At 40.9% G+C, this 19504-nt stretch overlaps 1 long non-coding RNA gene across 3 annotated transcripts; it reads right to left on the bottom strand.

Moving 5' to 3' along the window:
* Positions 1-4492: 4492 nt before the first annotated feature.
* Gm14100 lies at positions 4493-8430 on the bottom strand. 3 transcript variants are annotated; one of them, XR_866758.1, is made up of 4 exons: positions 8226-8430; positions 7820-7876; positions 7133-7307; positions 4493-5977 (listed from the first exon to the last, which is right to left on the bottom strand). It is a non-coding gene; the product is annotated as a predicted gene 14100 (long non-coding RNA). The 3 variants fall into 3 exon arrangements; XR_003954145.1 differs by having other exon boundaries at positions 4493-7307; XR_866759.1 differs by having other exon boundaries at positions 4493-7289.
* Positions 8431-19504: the final 11074 nt, after the last annotated feature.

Genomic DNA, 19504 nt, shown 5'->3' with positions numbered 1-19504 from the left:
AACAGAGTAGACGCACCACAGGCTACTCATCAACTCCTCTAAGGAGGTGATAAAAGATATGAGAGTTGGGTCTGGAGAGATGAATAATATGCAAAAGAGAAGATGAAGAGGCAGGTAGAGAAAGAACAGAACAGGTTGTGAGTAGCTAGAACATTGTTCATACTGTACATGATGTTTCCCAGTGAAGAATTCAACTGAGGCCATGGGGAGTGGTAGGGAGCTGGGCACTTTCTTTTTTGGTCTTCATGGTGTTAAAGAGATGTTTAAAAGGGACTTGATTGTAATTTGAAGGTGAACCATATGGAGTCTGCAAGGCAGAGGCAGTAACCACAGTGTTGAACGTCAAAACTGTGAAAAGTAGAACTTGTTGTTTAAGACTCTATTATCTATAACTGCCTGGGTTCAAATCTTGTCACTGGCATCCACTAGTGATATGATACTGAGAAATTAAGTTTGAGTTTTGTCATCTGTACAAATGGGTCAAACATGCCCTGTGTCATACAGCATCTGGCTGGAGATTAACCAAGCAAGGCCTCAACGGAAGTCTGGCACAGCATAAGAGTTCTAAAGGTGCTAATTACTAAGTTGAAAATTGGGGATAAAAATGCACCAGCTGGTGGCTCATGCTTTCCCTGTGGAGAACTAGGAACCTTTTATGTACGAATGTCAACAGATAATATGGTTGACATGTTGGAAGATGCTCTGCGATTCTAATATGCATCTATGCATTCAGCAAATTGATATCACAGATGTTCTTTTTACAAAATGGAAAGTGAATAAAGCCAACATGCTTGAACATATTGTGATTTATGTGCCCATTTTCAGCGGGCACAAGGCTCTCGCAGGGAAAGCTAGAGCTGCATACTCTGAATGACAAGAGCTAGAACTAGTTCTGCTGGTAAAAATGACCACTTTACTTGACTTCTCACCCCCAAGACATGGATCGGTGGCTGTATCAGATATTAGAGTGGGAGTGTCTGGAGATGACACAATTTCAAAGAGTAAGCCACACAAAGGTCAGGAACATATGGACGGCCAGGAACGAAAACACAAGGAGACAACAGAGTGATTAGAAGTAGTCACACAGAGTGACTTTCGGAGGCTACTTCTTATGGTTGCAGTGTGGTAGTCATGCATGGATTAATTCTCTCAGAAGACTTTTATGGGGCACTAACTTGGTGCAAGAAGTATTTCAAGGTCTAGGGATAGAATCATCTGTATAGGATATTCCTTTCATCTTGGGTTCTATATTATGTTGGTCAAAAGAGATGAGCAATAAGTAAATTAAAAAAACTGACAAACAGTGATAGGTCCTGGAAATGAAGCAAAAGAGAATAATGTGTTGATTTGCGTGGTTTAGATAGGAGGGGGAAGATGACAAAATATTCTCAAATAGTTGAACATTGGAGGAAATATCTTACTTTTTATACTACATTTATTTCTATCTGTATATATGTGTGCCTGCACATGCAGGGAGGTCAGAAGACAACTCATAGGAGCCCATTCTCCCCCTTCACCATATAGTTCCCAGGTCATCAAGTTTATCATAAAAACTTTCCTGCTGAGCCTTCTTACCAGCCCTAGAGCTGTGGTTTTAAAAGATCAAGAAAAGAAGATTCCAAGGAAAAAGCTTTGACGTGGAATTGGACTGGAGGGCCATGAGCTTGGAAATGTTAGTGATGCTTGGTCATGTAGAGCTCTTGAGTTTAATACCAGGAATAATTTTATTCCAACGTCAGTGGGGAGTCAATGAGTGGGAAGGTCAAGCAGATAAGCGGCACTGGAGAAAGCCTACTGTGTGGCAAACAAGAGTACGTTAAAGAGGGAAAGAAGTCTGGTAGTTTGTGTACTCTTTGAGGTGAAATCAATTGTATCTATTTTATATTAGTAGGGTCCAAACACGAATAACCTCTATGTAGCTTCTCACTCTCTTAGGCATTGGAAAGGGAGGCCCATGTTTATCAAACTGTCCTGAGGTAGTTTCAAGTCAAGGAATAAGGACCCATGCAATCAAAAATACCCATTGCTGCTTCCTCTATCAATCTGTAAAGAGAAGATGTACCAGCTTGTTCTAATCAACTAAGGCAAAGGGAAGGAAGTAAAATGTTAATCAAAGGTAAACAAAGAGTAGAACAAAAAGAAGTAGGCATCACTAGTAACTTTTATTGCTTTGTCTACGTTCAGAAAGGGGATTTTAGGTAAAATTCCCCCTTCAGAGTCCAGGAAAGGATGACTTAGTTCACGGAAAGTGACTTCTTTTTCTGTGTCTCTGCGTGTTCACGGCTGTTGCAGTCTGGCTTGCAGTCACCCTGCAGCCTTGATTTCTCAGTAGAAAAAGAGATGTTCATCTGTCCATATTTCAGAGCCTAAGAAACAAATGTAAGCAGCTCTGCTGGGGAAGCAGGTGCAGTGTGAAAGACAGGCATTGCATCTGGGCTGTCTTTGGCATCTTTACCATTTCCACCAAGGGAGCTGCCATGGTTTATATTAACTAATGCCTGCGATTGACCAGCAGTGGGAATCTCTAAGCCAGTGTTAGAAGGTGGGAGAAATTACAGAAAACGTAGATTGGCACAATTTCTGAATTTTTAAAATTATGAACTGTTTATGTCAGAGAAGATAACTATAACTAACCACAACCTTATTTTATTTTATTTTTTTAAAATGGTGTGTAGGAGAATTTCTTTTTTTTTCTTTAGATATTTCTACACAGTTTGACTTTTAAGATGTATGACTGTTGCTTCTATAAATTAAAAAAATATAGGAATGATACTTAATGAAAATATTTCACAAGTAAATGATCTAACCCAGTCTGGAAATCTGGTATAAGAACACCTCTGAACACCATACCTGACAATATAAAATTGTCTATCCCTTTTGTTAGCATAGTTCTGGAAACTCACCATTCACTGCTCATTATGGTTTGCAAAACTGAGTTTAATTATTAGCTGAAAAGATTATTGTGTGAGACAAAAAGGGCAAGAAAGAAGTCTCAAAACTGAACTGACTGAAAGAGAATGTCTTCGCTGTTTATCTCTTCACTGGCATGGCTTAAGAATTGTTATCTTTATTTTCAAGAAACACATAAGGAGACATCTATTTTGTGTTGAAAGAGCATCATCTTCACTGTGAGTGTTGGTGCAGTTATGGTCCTGCATCCTATCTGCGATGCTCCTGTTCTGAAGGACACCTTCTTCCCTGTCTACCAAAACCTCAGGTCAAAAACTCTATCCTGAGTCGTTGTACAGATTGTTTCCTTGTTCTTATTTGTTGTATCAAATATTTCATCACCTTTTAAAAAAAACCACAGAAGTGATCCATTTGGAGCCATGAAATACTTATTAAGCATAGCTCTTGACATTCTTATCTCAATGTTCAAAACCAGCATACTCCTGGAGGATAAATTCCATACTTGTTACTCAGATACAAGTTTCCTTAGTTAACTTACAAATTTCAATTTTAATGTCAGCAGCCATAAATTTAATTTTTTCCTAAGAATATGCTCAGATTGCTTACGAGTCATGCCAGGGTGGAGTTGGATGTTAGTGCAATAGCTCTCTCTGCTGACTTCCTATTTTTAATTTATGCCTTCGTCGTTTTTATTTTTTAGGAAGCTGACATTGTTACTCTATATTCTTTTGTGTTTTTTCTTACATTCAGAGGAAGTATATCATTAACTTAAGGCAATTAGAGTTAAATTTATGATGAAGTACCAAAATGTACTCCATTCATCATCTGTATCGGAGGTCCTGTGAGATTATTTCAGAAACTGACTGGTTTTGCAGTCCCAGGCATTATTGCTTAATAACATCCACAGTTATTATAAGTGGTGTTCTCTCCCTAATCTTACCTCCCATTTCCTCCTCCCACCCAACCGCTACCAAATAAACAATGTCTAGGAAACCAAATGTGTCTATTTGTGGAGCTTTCCCTGCTGATTCATAGATGCCCATGGATAATGATGCAAAGCAAGGACATTCCTTCGGGTTTTAACTATTTTAAGGAAATTCTTTGCTGTTTTTCTAACACACATTCAATATATTCAATAAACTCATAAAGCTTCTGGGTGTGAGCTGGCCATAGTGGCACACACCTTTAATTCCAGCACCCGGGAAGAAGAAGAGAGCAGATCTCCATGAGGTCAAAGTCCGCTTGGTCTGTATAGTGAGTTTCAGGCCAGCCAGGACAACATATTGAGAACTTCATCCAATGACGTTGATTTGCTTGTGCTGTTGCATGAGAAGTGTATAAGCCCAATGCTTTCAAGGTTTTAGTGAATTCAACTATTGGTCATGCATAGACAATCCTGCTTCCATACATACAATCTTACAGCATCAGAGCTGTAAGAAAAACAAACAAACAAATAACTTGGTTTAACTTAATCAAGGTCTTTTACTTTAAAAGCAAAAATACTAAGATATAGAGACCACAGATGGCTTTCCTGGAGGTTTTATTAATTTAGCTCTTTAAAAAGAGTGTTCAAACCAGGCTTAGTGGCCACATCCTGGAAACCCAGAATGGGAGAGGTAAAGGCAAGAGAATCGGGAATCAAAGGTCATTCTAAGTTACCCTGCAGGTTGGAAGCTTGCCTAAGCTATTTGGAACTGTGTCTCAATAAACAAACAAACAAACAAACAAATAAAAATACCATTCAGATGAACCAACGTACTTAAGAGAAGAAACTGGGAAGTAGGATACTGCTTAAGCAGAGGCTAAGGTCAGCCGTGCTTCTGGCCGCCCATTCTGCACAAGCAGAAAACACTCTCCACACTGCAAAAGGCGCCTCTGCGTCAGGTTAGACCAAAATGTCATTCCGCCCACGCCCATTGAAGAAGAATTTCTTGTGTCTAATGAGTGTCTACTGTGTCTCTTGTGTGATGGTTTAAAAACCAAGGTAATGAGAATTTTTAAAAAATGAATAGAACCAAATGGGTTAGTAAAAGCTGTCCCGTCTACAATGGAGGGAGCAACTGCAAGAAAGGGGAGGAGATATGTGGTTGCCATGGACTCAACCCTTGTGTGGCCTCTATATTTAAACACTGAAATTATAACCCTTAATGTGATAGTATCAGGGACTGGAATTTGGAGAAGGAAATTAAGCCCTGAAAAGAGAGCAGTCTGGAATGGGTCAGCACTCTGAGAGAGCTCCTATTGGTCCACCTTGTAAATGTATGTAGAAACACAGAGCACAGACAATAACCAAAACCAGTTCATCTGGAGCCCCTAGAAGGCGTGATCACTGTCACTGCCCTGCTGTCTGGGGTCGGTTCACTGACGATGACAGAAGACATGTTGGTAGGATTATGACCCTAGCTGCAGGGAGGGTATACGGAGCCCTGTAACCCCACATGCAGATGTGGCAACAGTTTTGGTTTAATGCACTCTGTTCCCTGACAGCTTTTCTCAACAAGGAAGAGCATTCCTTTGCCAATCACCTAACAATTAAAGTGCACATGGTGTCTCATCTTTTCCAAGTTTCCCTGATGAGGCCAGAGAAAATTCACGTTTGAAACACAATAATCAAACACTTTAATTCTTGTCTGATGTGTCCAAAGGCAGATCAGGTCCAAGCAGCCCAGGAGTGGCCTAGTATAAAACTTCAAGCATTCTGAGGATAGAGTGTCTTCTCTGGTCTCTGGTTGAAATTCAACACCCTCCAAGAGCAATGATTCCCTTCTTCACTTGGCTGGTTCAACCTTAATATCCTACTGGCAGGAACATTTCCTATGGAACCTTCCAGAATTTTCATGGTCTTTCTAATGTGTCCTATGGTGATCATTGGGATTTAAGACATCCAGAAGAAGAAAATTATTTGATTTAAGTAACCAGTGAGCCCAAGCCCAAAGGCATTCCACTGGCTCTTAAATTCTGAACAAGTTTATTTGTCTCCGGTTGTAAGAAGGTGTCTCTTGTGGAGATGGTAATCCTGGTGATCCTAGAAAGTCAGGATGTCCCCTTTGACATGGAGACTATTCTCCTGCAGTGGAAAGCAAAACAAATTCTTTTCCATTCCAAAGATATCATGTCGCAAACCCTGTGAAATTTGTCTCCTGTTATATTTCTCTAGATCTTTTTCTGGTCTGACCAGTTTTCAGTTTTTGAACTCAGATGGAATGTCTGCGTTTCTCATTAATTTCCACAGATGCATTTCCCTTCTCTCTAGATGGAATCTTGGCCTTCGCTTCTTGGTCAGGTTTCTCACCTACAGAACCTATGAATACTACAGCAGTTCTGGTGGGATGGCCTCCTCCACTTTGTCTTGCCCAGTCTCTGATAATGAACCTGAACAAATGTGACCAAATGAAGCCAGGCAGAACACATCTGTTCCCTGCTTACCAGATCAGCTTCTTATTGTCCATTGTAGCTCAAAATATTTTTAAATGGACCAGCCTTTCTCATGAACAACTCCGATATTGGCAATCCCTTGGAGTACCTGTGATAATGGGGGATCTCAGGGCTCCTTTCTTGAGCTGCTTAACACTGGGTGGGATGAAAATGAGTTATCCTCATTAAGTGCTGCCTCTAATATACCACAGTAAAGAAAGTAACTCAGCATCATTTTTAAGCCACTAGGGTTTGGGGTAGCTTCTTATGAGGAATAGTGAATAGGAGAGTGGTAGAGCCACAGTGACTGTATATGACTTAATTTGGGGGATGCATTCTGATGAGGTAACAATCAAAAATAAACAACTACTAACATGAAAGTAATTCTTTCCCTTGAAATGCTCATAAAATTATTCAAGAGTCTGGTGTTCTTTTTGCTTATCAAGAAAAGTTAAAAAATTATTTATCATCTTTCCTCCTGGCATGTGATAGAGTCAATTCATTGATCCCACGAGAGCTGTGAGCTGGATCTTCACATGACTATCAGTATTTCTCCTAGCTGGCTCTCTTGTGCCCCCCTCAGAACTAACTGGAGCATTATCACTGGTCTCTCATATCCAGACAGAACATCCTGGTTATGGGTCTCCTTCTCCCATTCGTGTGTGTGTTTGTGTGTGTGTGTGTGTGTGTGTGTGTGTGTGTGTGTGTGTATTGTATACCTGATATCTGAGGATTAGGATGTAAATCTCTTCGTTACTGCTCCAACATCATGCCTGTCTACTTCCCACCACAATGGTCATGAACTCACCCTCTAATATGAAAGCAAGCCACCCAAGTAAAAGCTTCCTTTTATTTCCACTGGTTACGGTGTCTCTTCACAGCAATAGAAGGCTGACTAGGACAGAAGTCGTGACCAGGCATGAGGTGCTGCTGTGACTGTCTTGGTCATGCTATTTGTTGGAGAGCTATGGAAGACATTAGAGCTTTGGACAAGAAATAAATAAATAAATAAATAAATAAATAAAATTAAATGAATGTTTCAAGCAAGGCTTAGCACTCCATCCTAGTAAGATCACGGAAGTCAATGGTGCTGAGGCTGATATGAACTGTGGGGGCCCAGTTCAATAGTTTAAGAGGGGAAGAATGTTATCAACATTGCCCAGAGACCATTGCTATGACATTTTGGCATAGAATGTGTCTGCTTTCTGCTTTTGTCCTTAAATTATACCAGAGGCTAAATTGAAAAGTTTTGTATTAATAGCATTGACAGGAAAAATTTCAAGACAGCCTAGTATTGACTGTGTCCTGTGGTTATTAGTAATCACCTTACAGAGATTCACAGTGAAAGGAGCCACTGGAGCAAAGAGAAATGTAAAATGTACCATTTAAAGAAAAAAAAGAGCACCAAAAATTGTAATGCTGGAGCCAAGTACTGTGCTCCAGGATATAAAAAAGTTTAAAGAAAGGCCTGATTCGAAATGGAAGGTAAACTTACTCTTATCAGCTACACCTGGGAGGAACACAAAAACATTCCATGAACAACTGTATGTTTCTGGAAAAAAGAAAAACAAAACAAACAAAATAAACAAAAAAGGAACACCCATAACTGAGGTTACTAGACTCCTGCCTTGTTTTCTCAGTTTCCTCACAAGCACTCAGATTTGCCGTCATAGGCCTCCATTCTTGGTCTGAAAATTGTTCACTAGAATTCAAGTATTTTACATTCCATGCCTTTCACTATGTAGCATACAAGCTTGGTTAGAGTAGATATTTGTTAGATGAATGGCCAGTAATGCTGGGTAATTAGAAGGTCCCTGTGCTGGCAGGTGGAAAACTAGCTTCCGGCATTGCCTTGTAGCTGCATAGTTTTAGAAGCAAGGGCCCTGTGCTCTGTCTCTTACCTGTACTTTGTGGAGGTAGAAACATGAACTCTGAGTGCTCCCTGCAACCCCCTTTCACGGCTTCAGCTTTTGAGAATCTTTCGTGGCCTGAAGTTCAACTTTAGCCAGTCTTCATACTCTTTAAGTTGTTTTTCTCACCACAGAAGTTGTATTCAATCATTTTCAGATCTGGGTTATAGTTTCATCTGATAAAGCCATTTGTTTTGGGAACATTTGGTTCTGGCAGGCACGCCTCTGTTCTCAGTCTAGCCTGTCTATTCCAGACACTACCCAGAAAACCTGGGGTAACTATGCCTGCCTTTTACTGTACTTGACCACTCCTTCCCCAGGTAACACTTTACAGCATGATAATATTATTGATTATCTAATTCAGGACAGGGTGCTGCTAGTAATTCCATCCAGAAATCATGCTAAATCCAAATCATTTAAAATAAATAAGGATGCTCGGTCATTATTTTCTAAAGCCCAGAGATTACCAAGGAAGCAGAGTTGTGTTCCCTTTATTTTCTCAGCTGAAGAGCCACTGGGTGTGCTATGAGCAGCAAGGCTATGATAATTTCTGTACTTTACCAGTTGTGTTCATTTTTCGTACTGTGCTTTTGATAACAATATTCAGAGACTTCCAAGAAAAAAGTGTTTCCTTCAAACAAGCTCAGTTGAAAGAAATCAAAGATGGGCATATCTACTCCATTGTGGGTAAGCTTTATCTTCATGTGGTTTTAGTTAATATACTTTATGAACAAACATTGTTTAAAGAGATATTTCAGGTTTCTAGAAGGAGGAAACTGATGAACTCTTAGTATCATCCTTAGAAACATCCTGGATTGTATCCACAAGTACCAGGATCCTCCCCTACGACTACACAACAAAAACATCTGTAGATACCAGCAAATGTCTCCCAGACATGTATTTATTGTACTACCACCATCCCTGTACTTGTGAGCTGCTGCCCCAGTAACTAACCTCTGTCTATATTATGGTCATAACCCTCCCCCCAATAAAAAATCTCCATTGCTCACCACCAGCTTCATTCTGCTTTTGCGACCGAAGGATTTAAAAAGTAGATTCCAACTTATTATTAGAAGAGATGCCTTCCAGAAAATTCCATTGAGAGGAAATATCTTTTCTGATTCAACTCTTCATTACTTCCCACTGCCTATTACCCACAGTGGAATGATTCCTGTGTTTGTGCATGTGTGTATGTGTTTTCTGAAACAGCAAAATCCAACCCAACATTAATCCACTTTCCATTGCAGCCTTCTTTTTCTACTGAAGAACTAGTGTTCAGCAATGATCAGGTAGCTGTCTGGCCCTCCAACATTCAAAGAAGGCACTGTTAGGAAGACAAAGCATCTGTCTTTGGCTACCGCTTTGGATGGGAGGTACACGGTCTAATAGTTTTGTCGTTTGGGGCTTGTGACCAGGCAAATATTTTAGTAGGAAGAGGTGGCAGAGCAGACTTTTGCCCTATGGCTGCAAAACAGAAGAAAGAAACAAAAGACCAGAGTGCCTCAGCTTTAACTCGCAGGCCTTTGAGGGGTATTGAAGATCACCTTCAGGGCAGAAGATCTGTCAGGTGTTCTGGATAACATTCCTTATTTAGATAAGCTTATACATGATGGTAGGACATATGCATAGTGAAACATGTCATTACATAGCATGTTCTACTGTTTACAAAGCACTGTTTTTATTTACTGATTCCAAGGATGCCTGGCTTGAAGTCAGTTTGTAGCAGATCCCAGCAACCCTTGGGCCAGATGGATTAGATCATCAATGAGGACTGTAATGGGATTTCAGTATGCTTGAGAAGGAAGAGCTGGGTTTTTCTAAGATCTCTATGTGTATACAGTTGGGCAAACACACAACCATAATGACTTGTCCCTCCATTAAGTGATTCTTCCTCTCCTAAGATGTATTCAGTGTCCTTGTGTAAGTCTAGAATGCATCAACTCCCTTCAAGTGTTTGAGAAAGAACTAATCTTCAAATTATCCAACCTCATTTTACTTCAGGGACAGTTCTATTTGTTTATTTTATAGCCTGCCTCATTCCAAAAAAGGTTTTGAGGAGAGCAAGGAAACTGAATGGCACGGGTCAGTGAGAAAGAACCTAGAAACGACATTCCCCAATTCGACACTATTTTCTGAAACAATGTCAAGTCCTTACAAGGATGGGAAAATAGCTAAGCCACATACCGTGAAAGTCAAGGATTCTCGCTTAGGGAATACGTGTCCTGGAGCTACTGTCCTCCCAGGACATTCGTGAGCTTAGCAGTTTGGAATGTCAACAAAAAGGGTGACTAGGGGCAGAGGCTTGCAGGAGGGTTTGTGGCCCACTCATTGATCAATGCATGGAACAGAAATGGAGACAGAACTGGAAGTTGTGTGGAAAGAATGTGTAGCATGACCACTTTGAATTAGCCTGCAAGAGACATTTCTCTTTCCCTAGCCCAAAATGACTTATAAGAACCCTGAGCAGACAGGCTTTCTGAGTACTGTACAGTGAGAAGATGAAAATCTTCCCATAAATGTTTGTTTTCCAGTATCTTTCACTGATCAGTCTTGCACATATACAGTCCAGCCAAGAAGATGTGATCTTTTTCTTTGTGTTATAATTTACTTCAAAGCTGAACCTGGGCTTGAATTTTATTGTGTTCACTCCTAAGAAGAGAAAGGAAGTCACGGTGAGAGTAAAGAAGGGGAGGAAAAGGAAAATGTAAGAACCTAGAACATAAGGGGCATGTTGGTGGTCCTTACTCCGATTCTGTCTTGCAAATGAAGAAAGAACTTGACAGCACATATCTTTTACCACATCTTAGGTTACTGGATTGCACAGTGTCTAAAACAGTGGGTAGATTTTAATCGTCCAGTAATCTAGTGCATAAGAGTATGATAACACATCAATGGAGTAACCCCATCAAGAGGACTTGGGAAGAAGAGACAGCTAGAGATAAGATGTGACCTCAGGGAATCCAATTCATTCCTTTGTCATTTGCTAACTGTGTTCATTGTTCTACAGAATGCAACTACTTGAAATTGAAGTACTATGTTCTCTAGACTGTGAAAGATATTTGTGCGGGTTGAAAAGATGTCACAGTTTCTATGATAATTGCTCCCATTTATGATGAAGCCTAATGTTTTGCTTATTCAGAATGGATTGGATTTGTGTTGTGATTCTAGTGAATAGGGTATGGCAGAAGCCATTAGACATCACATCTGGAGATAGGCTATAAAAAGATCATCTTTGGTTCTCCTCTCTCTGTCCCATCTCTGTCACTGTCTCTGTCTTGGTGTCTGTGTCTATCTCTGTCTATGTCTCTGTGTCTGTCTGTCTGTCTGTCTGTCTCTCTCTGGAACAACCAGCTATCATGCTGCAAGGTCATCTAAGCAGGCTTTAGAGGGGCCCCTATGGTAAGGAGCTGAGGCTTGCTGTCATCCTTGTGTGTGAACATGGAGGCTGATCATCTCCTACTTGAGCTCAGGGGAGACTCACCAAAGCTAACAAAGTGACTTCAATCTCAGGAGAGACAAAGACAGAACCATACTATTAAACTATTCTTGAATTTCTAGATGTTAAAAACTGAGGCAATACACACTCACTTTAAGGGCTATGTTTGGGAAAATTTGTTAGACAATAAAAGATAGCTAATACAACAATTTTGATGGGTGGGCGACAAGCTGAATAAATTAAACAGCAAGGCTGACTATGAGGTGTGCAGCACAAGGCTAACCTTTCAGTCATACATGGGTATATCAAGGAAGAAGCACTAAAAGCTGGCTAATACACTGCACAGAGTAACATTAATTCCATATTTCTGTATACTTGGCTCTGCTTCAAAACTTTCATGTGTCTTAATTCATTTAATCCATAGAATAACTTATGAAGTGGGTCATATTAATACTCCATTTCACAGATAAGCACATGCAATCATAACGAAGTTGAGTAACTCTCCTAAGATTATATAGGCTCCAAAAGACAAAGAAATGATTAGAACAACAGTTTTGTTCACCCCAATGTCTTTCTAGGAAATGTCTTGACAGCAGATTGGTAGATGTTCTGTCCCATCCAAGGTGCACTCTATAGAAATGATCCATGGGTACAAACAAGAGCTCAGAAGTAGAGGCAGTCACTGCTCTCCGGACTCTGAGATGGGATGGTGGAGAGTCAAGGTCATCAGAATATAAAAGACTTGTAATTTGTATTGAACCTGGTAGTAGTGGTGCTTGGGCAGCAAGAACAGGTAGTTGAGATGTTTTTTAGTTTATGACATAAGTGAGCAGAAATGGAAACATGGCCCCAAACCACAGCAGATAACAGGGAAGTTCAGGTCAGTGAGCATTTCCTCACAGAGCCCACGAGGCAATGCAGCCTCTGTTTCTTCCCCTGGAGTTTCCCTTTAAGAAATTTTAAGTACAACACTAAAGGAGGGGAGGGGTGAACTTCTACAGAAAGGGAAGAAACAAGCGTGCATTAGAGTCAGCTGGTTTGAAACCAACTAGGATTGTCTCATAAGTCATAGAAACTCAGGTGACCCTCAGACCTACACTCCAAATTCTCCAGCTGCAAATGAAGATTCCTATTATACTGATCCTAATTAGGGCTTTGATAATCCACATCGCAAACTGATCTTGGTAATTCATAGTTACCCGTTCCTCTCCTTGGAATTGGCAGCTTCTCACAATGAGAGATTAGTGAAGCATCCACCCACCGACCTACTCATCAGAGAAGATGAAAACAATTTTCAAGAGAAAGTTTCCAGAATTGCAAACATTTATTCATAAGCAGGTACCAAATGCTACGCTGCCTGGCTTGACGTTTTTTCTGCCCAGGCTTGAGTTTTTGTCCCACCCAGAAGCTTCACTTGAAACTGATGGCAAAACAATTCCAGGGGCAAAATTTAGCCCAGGGCAAGTAGCAGAATCTTCCCATCAGTAACCAGAGATAGGAACATTTCATAACTATAGGCTGAAAATCTGTTTAGAAGTTTACTGACTCTTTGGAGTCAAACACTCTGTTCACTGAAGAATTGGGCACTGTCACATCCCCCATGGATTACCCCACTGGTGACCATGACACCAGAATGCTTCTGATGTCGTTTGCTAAATTTCTGATGTTCGTCAAGAATAAAATGAGCTGCAGGGCTTATGCTTGAAGCATAGCAGTGTCCTAGTAAATCATATCTCAAAATTATATTTTTATTTTTGTTACGTAAATATTTCTACCACACAGATTTCATGCTGATAACATTCTTGAGTGTAGTCATTCTTGAATGTAGAGTTAGAAAGATTTGGGCAACTAGCATTGAGCTGGTTCAAATTGGCTCCACATCACAGTTAAATATGAATGTTAAGATTTGAATCCTCCAAATGCTCACTACCTAGTTCTGATGAAATGCCCATTGTTGACAGATTTCATTCAAGTCAATTGCTTCATGACCCCGGAATTAACATCTAAAAACAACATTCATTTAAGGAATCTTGTCACGACAGCTAGGACCTGTCTCTGAAGGTTACAATGACAGGGATTGGCCACATCTGTGGTCTCCCTTAAAGACCTGGCTGGGGAAGAACAAGATTCCAAAGTCAATCAGGAGGGCATGAGCCACAGTTTGTATGGAAAGTTAGCTGGAGGCCATTATAATCCCTTGCCTTGTGGCTTTGTGCTGCTTGAGGAAAGGAATGGGGGTTAAAACAGAAGGTGGAACAGCCTCACCACTTGCATGTTATCTTTGTAAGAAGCAAGTTATAGTACTTCACATTCAAGCAAAAAGTGAATGCCAAGAGGTCCCGATCCCTGCCAGCTAGTTTCAAAGCAACATGGCATGAGCTCCCAGACCATAGCAAGTTCCCTGTTTCCATGCGTTCCACATCCATGGCTTCAACACACTCCGGGGGGTGGGGGGGGGAAGGCTTTTTAAAAAATTGTGCCTGTACTAAATCTCTATCTATCACTGTCTTACCATGAACTGCTAATCAACACAGTACAACAACCACTTCTTACACAGTATTTATATTTTTAAATACAGCTAGGAACCTGGACATGATTAAAGCACTTGGGAAAATATGCACAGGACATTGGCAAATACCATGCCCTTTGTGTAAGGGATTTGAGCATTTTAAGGTGTGTGTACCTGTGGAAGTCCTGAAACCAACCCCACATGGAAATCAAGAAATACCTGTATACACAGAAAGGACCGTCAAAGTAATGCCAGGCTGTTCATGATGAACACATTTTTTTTTCTAATTAAAGCAAAAGCAACAGGAATTAAGACAAAGTAAAATGCTCTGTAACTTCTCCTTTTCTTATCCTTAAGGTACAGAATCGAGAAGGAACCATGTGGAATTTGCAAGCTGGTAGTGATAGGCTTCAATTTGGCTAATAAAATGCTGAAAACATTTTAGATTCTTAATGCATGAATGTTCTTTCTTCTTCACCTACAGGCTGCTTCACATAAAAATCAGTGCACAATGTGATATTGTTGGCCTGGTCCCATGAATGATTTGAATGTGGGTCGCCTTGCTGGTGACAGTGGCAATCTAAAGCACAATGCAATCTCCATTTCTACAAAGCTATAAATAAACTGGGTAGAATATAGAATATACCCCTATGCTATATAGCCTAATCCAAAGTCCAATGTGTCATTTTATTTTTTTCCTTTCCAAACTCCAGTGTTCTCCAAATGGCTGATATAATGGTAGAAGAAAACAAAGGACCAAAAAAATTCCAAGAAATGAAATCTCATGCAAAGGAGCCCCCTTCCTGTGACACTAAGGGTATGTGAGAGAGCCCCAAAAGATCCTCAGAGCATAGCCAGGCATCAAAGAGGCTAACAGTGGCTGAAAGAGTGTGGCCCCCAAATCAGCAGCTTAGCATCACTGGAACTATATAAGAAAACAAAGTTTTGCCTCTGCCTCGGGATCAGCATCCCTGTGAACAAAGTTGGCTCTGTGTTAAGCTTGCCAATGGTTCTGCTAGTTCCTCTAGTTTGAGAACCACCACACTAGGGGATGTCAGAGCTGAGATGAGTCTTAAGGGTGTCAAGCTTTTATCCCTCACCATACAGCAGTGAGGAAACTGAGGCAGCAGACGGTCCCATGATTGTTCTTTTCTCTAGCTAGTGAGAAGCAGTCTCCCAGAATCACAGGCACTTTGGGGTCTTAAGATATTAGGCAAGCTGTGGACTGGCTTCTGTGTTAGCCCTGAGCTTCTGTGTAACCCCTTTCCTCGTCTCATTGTATCAAATGCCTCTACCCAGTCATGCACAGCACGTCCTACCAGGCTGCTGGGTGTGGTCGTGTACTCAGAGGTGTGTGCTGGAAGAGTTAAACAATTACCAACCTTTGATGGCCTTCCTGCTCTTTAATGCCACATGCCTGTCTTATTACCTGTAAAGGTGAGCTCAGACAGAGGCTGTGCTCACATACTTATCTGGACACCTGCCAAATGCAGAGGGAACTGGGATCGAACTGCCAGACCTGGCACCTCACTTACACAATTAACATTTGGACAATAACCTTGAACGTCTGTAACACACCTCACCCTGACACACAGGATCATGGTGAAGGCTATAGAAATCCTGGCTCGGGTATAACCTTTGAATAATGAATGGAATGCACAGACTTACCAAAGATGCACTGTATGAGCTAGGAAGTAGGCTGAAGGTACTGTCATAGTGAGAAGTGTTCTCTGTAGGACAAGGGATCCGTTATTAGTCAGAAGAGATATGGAGGTACTTAGCCCTGTCATTCCATACCCAGGAAGACAGAGAAGTTAGAGTCCTTCAGAACATTTTCCCCAGGTCATCGTAGCTACTATTGAGCCTGGCGATCAACAATGTTAATGCGAAGTGCATACCCTCACCCTTTCAGTTGTACTTGAATCCTATGTCAGTTCCCAAACATATTTAGTAAGACTTGATTCCTGAAGGAGCGAGGGAGCTGAGCAATGTATGAATCTGAGCCTGGAGTTCCATGCCATTTAAAAGCAAATGGAGGCTTTAGTGGAGTTTCATGAATGATTTGCGAATTCATGGGTATCAATCGTAATGTGGAGGTCTGTTTCGAATAGTACATCCCTACAGAGGGAGTGAGGGGCCATATTCTGTCATTCTTGCAAGTATTTTTAGAGGTATGTCGTTTCTTTAGCCGTATACTATACCACTTAGAGCTAAGAAGGAGGAAGTCCACTTTTCTGTATTTCCTGGTACATGGTGGCACCTAGTCTCAGTACCTCCCCTGATGCTAAATCCTCTCAACTTGGACAAAAAAAAAAAGCAAAAAATTGCAAATATCTAATTCAAAGAAATTCTAAAAATTCATACTACTATATGGTGTTCTCAAGAAGGAAGTGCCTAGAGCTAGAGACATGGTTCGGGCCATAAAATGAAGACTGAGTTTGACTCCTCAGACCTCAGGTAAAGCTGGGTATGGCAGTATGTTCCTTCCACAAGCTGGGGAAATGGGAGGTAGAGACAGAGAATGAGCTAGCTACCCTGGCATATAAAGCAGACAATAAAAGACTGTTTTAAACAACGCCAAAGGTGAGTGAAGAACCCTAGATTGTTCTCTGATGTTCACACATGAGCCATGGCATGTGCCCTCACTCTTATTCACAAATACACACACACACACACACACACACACACACACACACACACACACACACACATACACACAAGCAAGAGAAGCCTAATCTTAACCATGCTTCAATTCTCATACTCTAAAGCCAAGGTGAAAAGCTAGTGGCCACCCTCCAACACACAGACACACCTGTATCATGTTCAGCCTATAGATATGTTTCGTACTGCACCTGCAGTGTTTAACTTGTTTTTAAAGTAAAAGGATGTTTATTTGTATTTTCAAGGCTAAAGGATTGAATTCAAGGTCTCACATATTAGACAAGCCCTGTACCACTGAGCCACACCCCCCGCTCTGAAGTAAAGCTTTGAATCATATACTACTATTGATTATATATATTTCATAAAGAGTTGTAAAATTATCTCCGGCTCAACATGTTCATCTGGCAGGTAAAATCACTCCTGAAGCAAGAGACAGAAAATAATTATCCTCCATTGGAATCCAGCTGGATTTGTCACTGTTTGGACCAAGACGCTAAGGCTGGATTAACACCTTACACTTTCTAAGATGAGATCTTAAAAAGCCGTGAAGCATCCTCTTTGTTTGAGGGAACATTCATGCATGAAGCTCTGAGGCACCACAGGAAACATCTATACTGGATGGATTTAATTGCCAACTTGACACAATATAGTGTCACTGGGGGAAGAAAGCTCAGTTTAACAATTGCCTCAATCAGATTGATTTGTGGGCATGTCTGTATACATTTTCTAGGTTGCTGCTTGATACAGAATGGCCCATCCCATGGTGATTATTGCCATCCCTTGACAGGTAGTCCTGGGCTATATAAGAAAGGTAGCTAAGCTTCAGCCGGTGAGAGAGCTAGTGAGCTCCCCAGCAAGCAACATCTCTCCATGGTTTCATCTTTAAGGTCTTCCCCTGAGTTTCCTTCATGTTGAATTATGATCTGGAAGTGTAAGATGAGATAAACCTTTGTCTCCCAATTTTTGTTGGTGTGCTGTCTCACAGCCACAGAAAACCAAGGTAGCATAATGTCCAACTTCTCTGAGACCCTCTTGATGAGACAGGTTACCTGGTCAGTTGATAATTCTGGTCAGTGAGTCTTCCCAGAAAGGTCTCTAAATAGCCGTTAGATGGTTCCAGTTTCCTAGCTTTCCATGTTGTTAGCTAAGACTTCAAACATGGAAACTCAGAACCTGGGCATCCCCCACTGTAGCTGTGAATACAACCCGAAGGTCCATGAGAAACAATAGGGTGGCTGTTTCAAGTGGCCATGTTGTGAAGGAATTTTATATTTCAATAGGATGGCAGAGGTTTCCATTTTTTTTCCTTAAAAGAAAATGTCATATTTCCTTGAAATTTTGGAGAAGACAGACAGAAGTTCTAGGACCTCAAGGGATTTCAAGAGCCATTCTAAACACTGCCGGCGGAGGGTTGTTGGCAGACTGTCACATATCAGTCATTGTTTCCTTTTAGAGGGGGAACCAGAGCGCAGAGAACATCCTGCCTTTGTCCATCAGCACCATCTTGCCCGGTTCCTTATGTGTCTAAGTTTGCAACCCTTGCCCTAGAACAGAGAAAGCACACAGTAAATATTTGTTGAATTTCGAAATCCGTCCATTCTTCTTGCTGATTTTAATTTATCTCTGTATTCTTGTTGATAAAAGTTTACTTTCCCATAAGCTTAATGGAGTTTAAGAATGGAGTTTAAGTCTTTCATGGTTTCTTTCCTCTTTTCTCCCCCCTTTTCTTTCTCTTCCATCTTCCTTCCTTTTTTTTCTTTTTTGTATACTTTCTGATGCAAAAGTAAAGTACCTGAGATTAGGTCATTCAAAATCCACAAAACTTTATTTGGTTTATGAGTCTGGAGGCTGGTTAGTCTAAGGGCCTGAATGAGATCAAGGCCTTATGCCTGTGTCACAGCATTGAGGAAGCATCCTGAAGGCAAAGAGAGCAAGAGGGAGAGAGGAAAAGGGTGAATCAATTTTTCCCCTTTTATATCACTACCCATCCTAGGGATAGTTGCCTCAACTACTCACACTGATGACAATTCCATAACTAAACACCAACTGCAGTTCCCACCACTGAAATATATATATATATATATGCCTGCATTTCCACTTGAGTTGTTGCATGGATGGCTTGCTTCAACCTCTCTTCTTCCCTCCTTCCCTTCTCCCTTCCTGTCTTCCTCCCACGCTGTAGGCATTATGTTATTCTGTATTGTGCAATTCAGATGCTGATTTCTGTCTTCCCTATATCTGGTTGCAGTATTTCCTGCCTCGTTGTCGTATAAGCATTGCCCCCCTCCCCCCATTTATTCAAAACAGTTCAAGCAGATTAAGCCATAAAATCCAAGTGTTTCAGGGATTTGGGTGGAAGGTAGCCAGATTAGTTCGGAGGATGAAAACAGAGTGATACTGCTTAGCTCTTGTGCCTTTAAAGCATGTTTAATAAATATAATAGTCTAATCTGAATTATTTGGGAGCTAGCTGGATTAAAGGAAACTGTTTAAATATTAGACAGTTATAAACACACTTACTAAAACCCCCGTTACACTATCCTTCCTCCATCCCGCCCCTTCCCTTCCCACCTTCATGATCTTGTGGTGTCTTCATACCATTGAACAATGGCTGCTCACTCACCCCGACTCTGAATACAATAAAATAAGAGATATCAAGCCTGGA

Source organism: Mus musculus, chromosome 2 (genome assembly GCF_000001635.26).
Source record: "Mus musculus strain C57BL/6J chromosome 2, GRCm38.p6 C57BL/6J".
Classification (NCBI taxonomy): Eukaryota; Metazoa; Chordata; class Mammalia; order Rodentia; family Muridae; genus Mus; species Mus musculus.
This window is presented reverse-complemented; position numbering and strand designations above follow the sequence as displayed.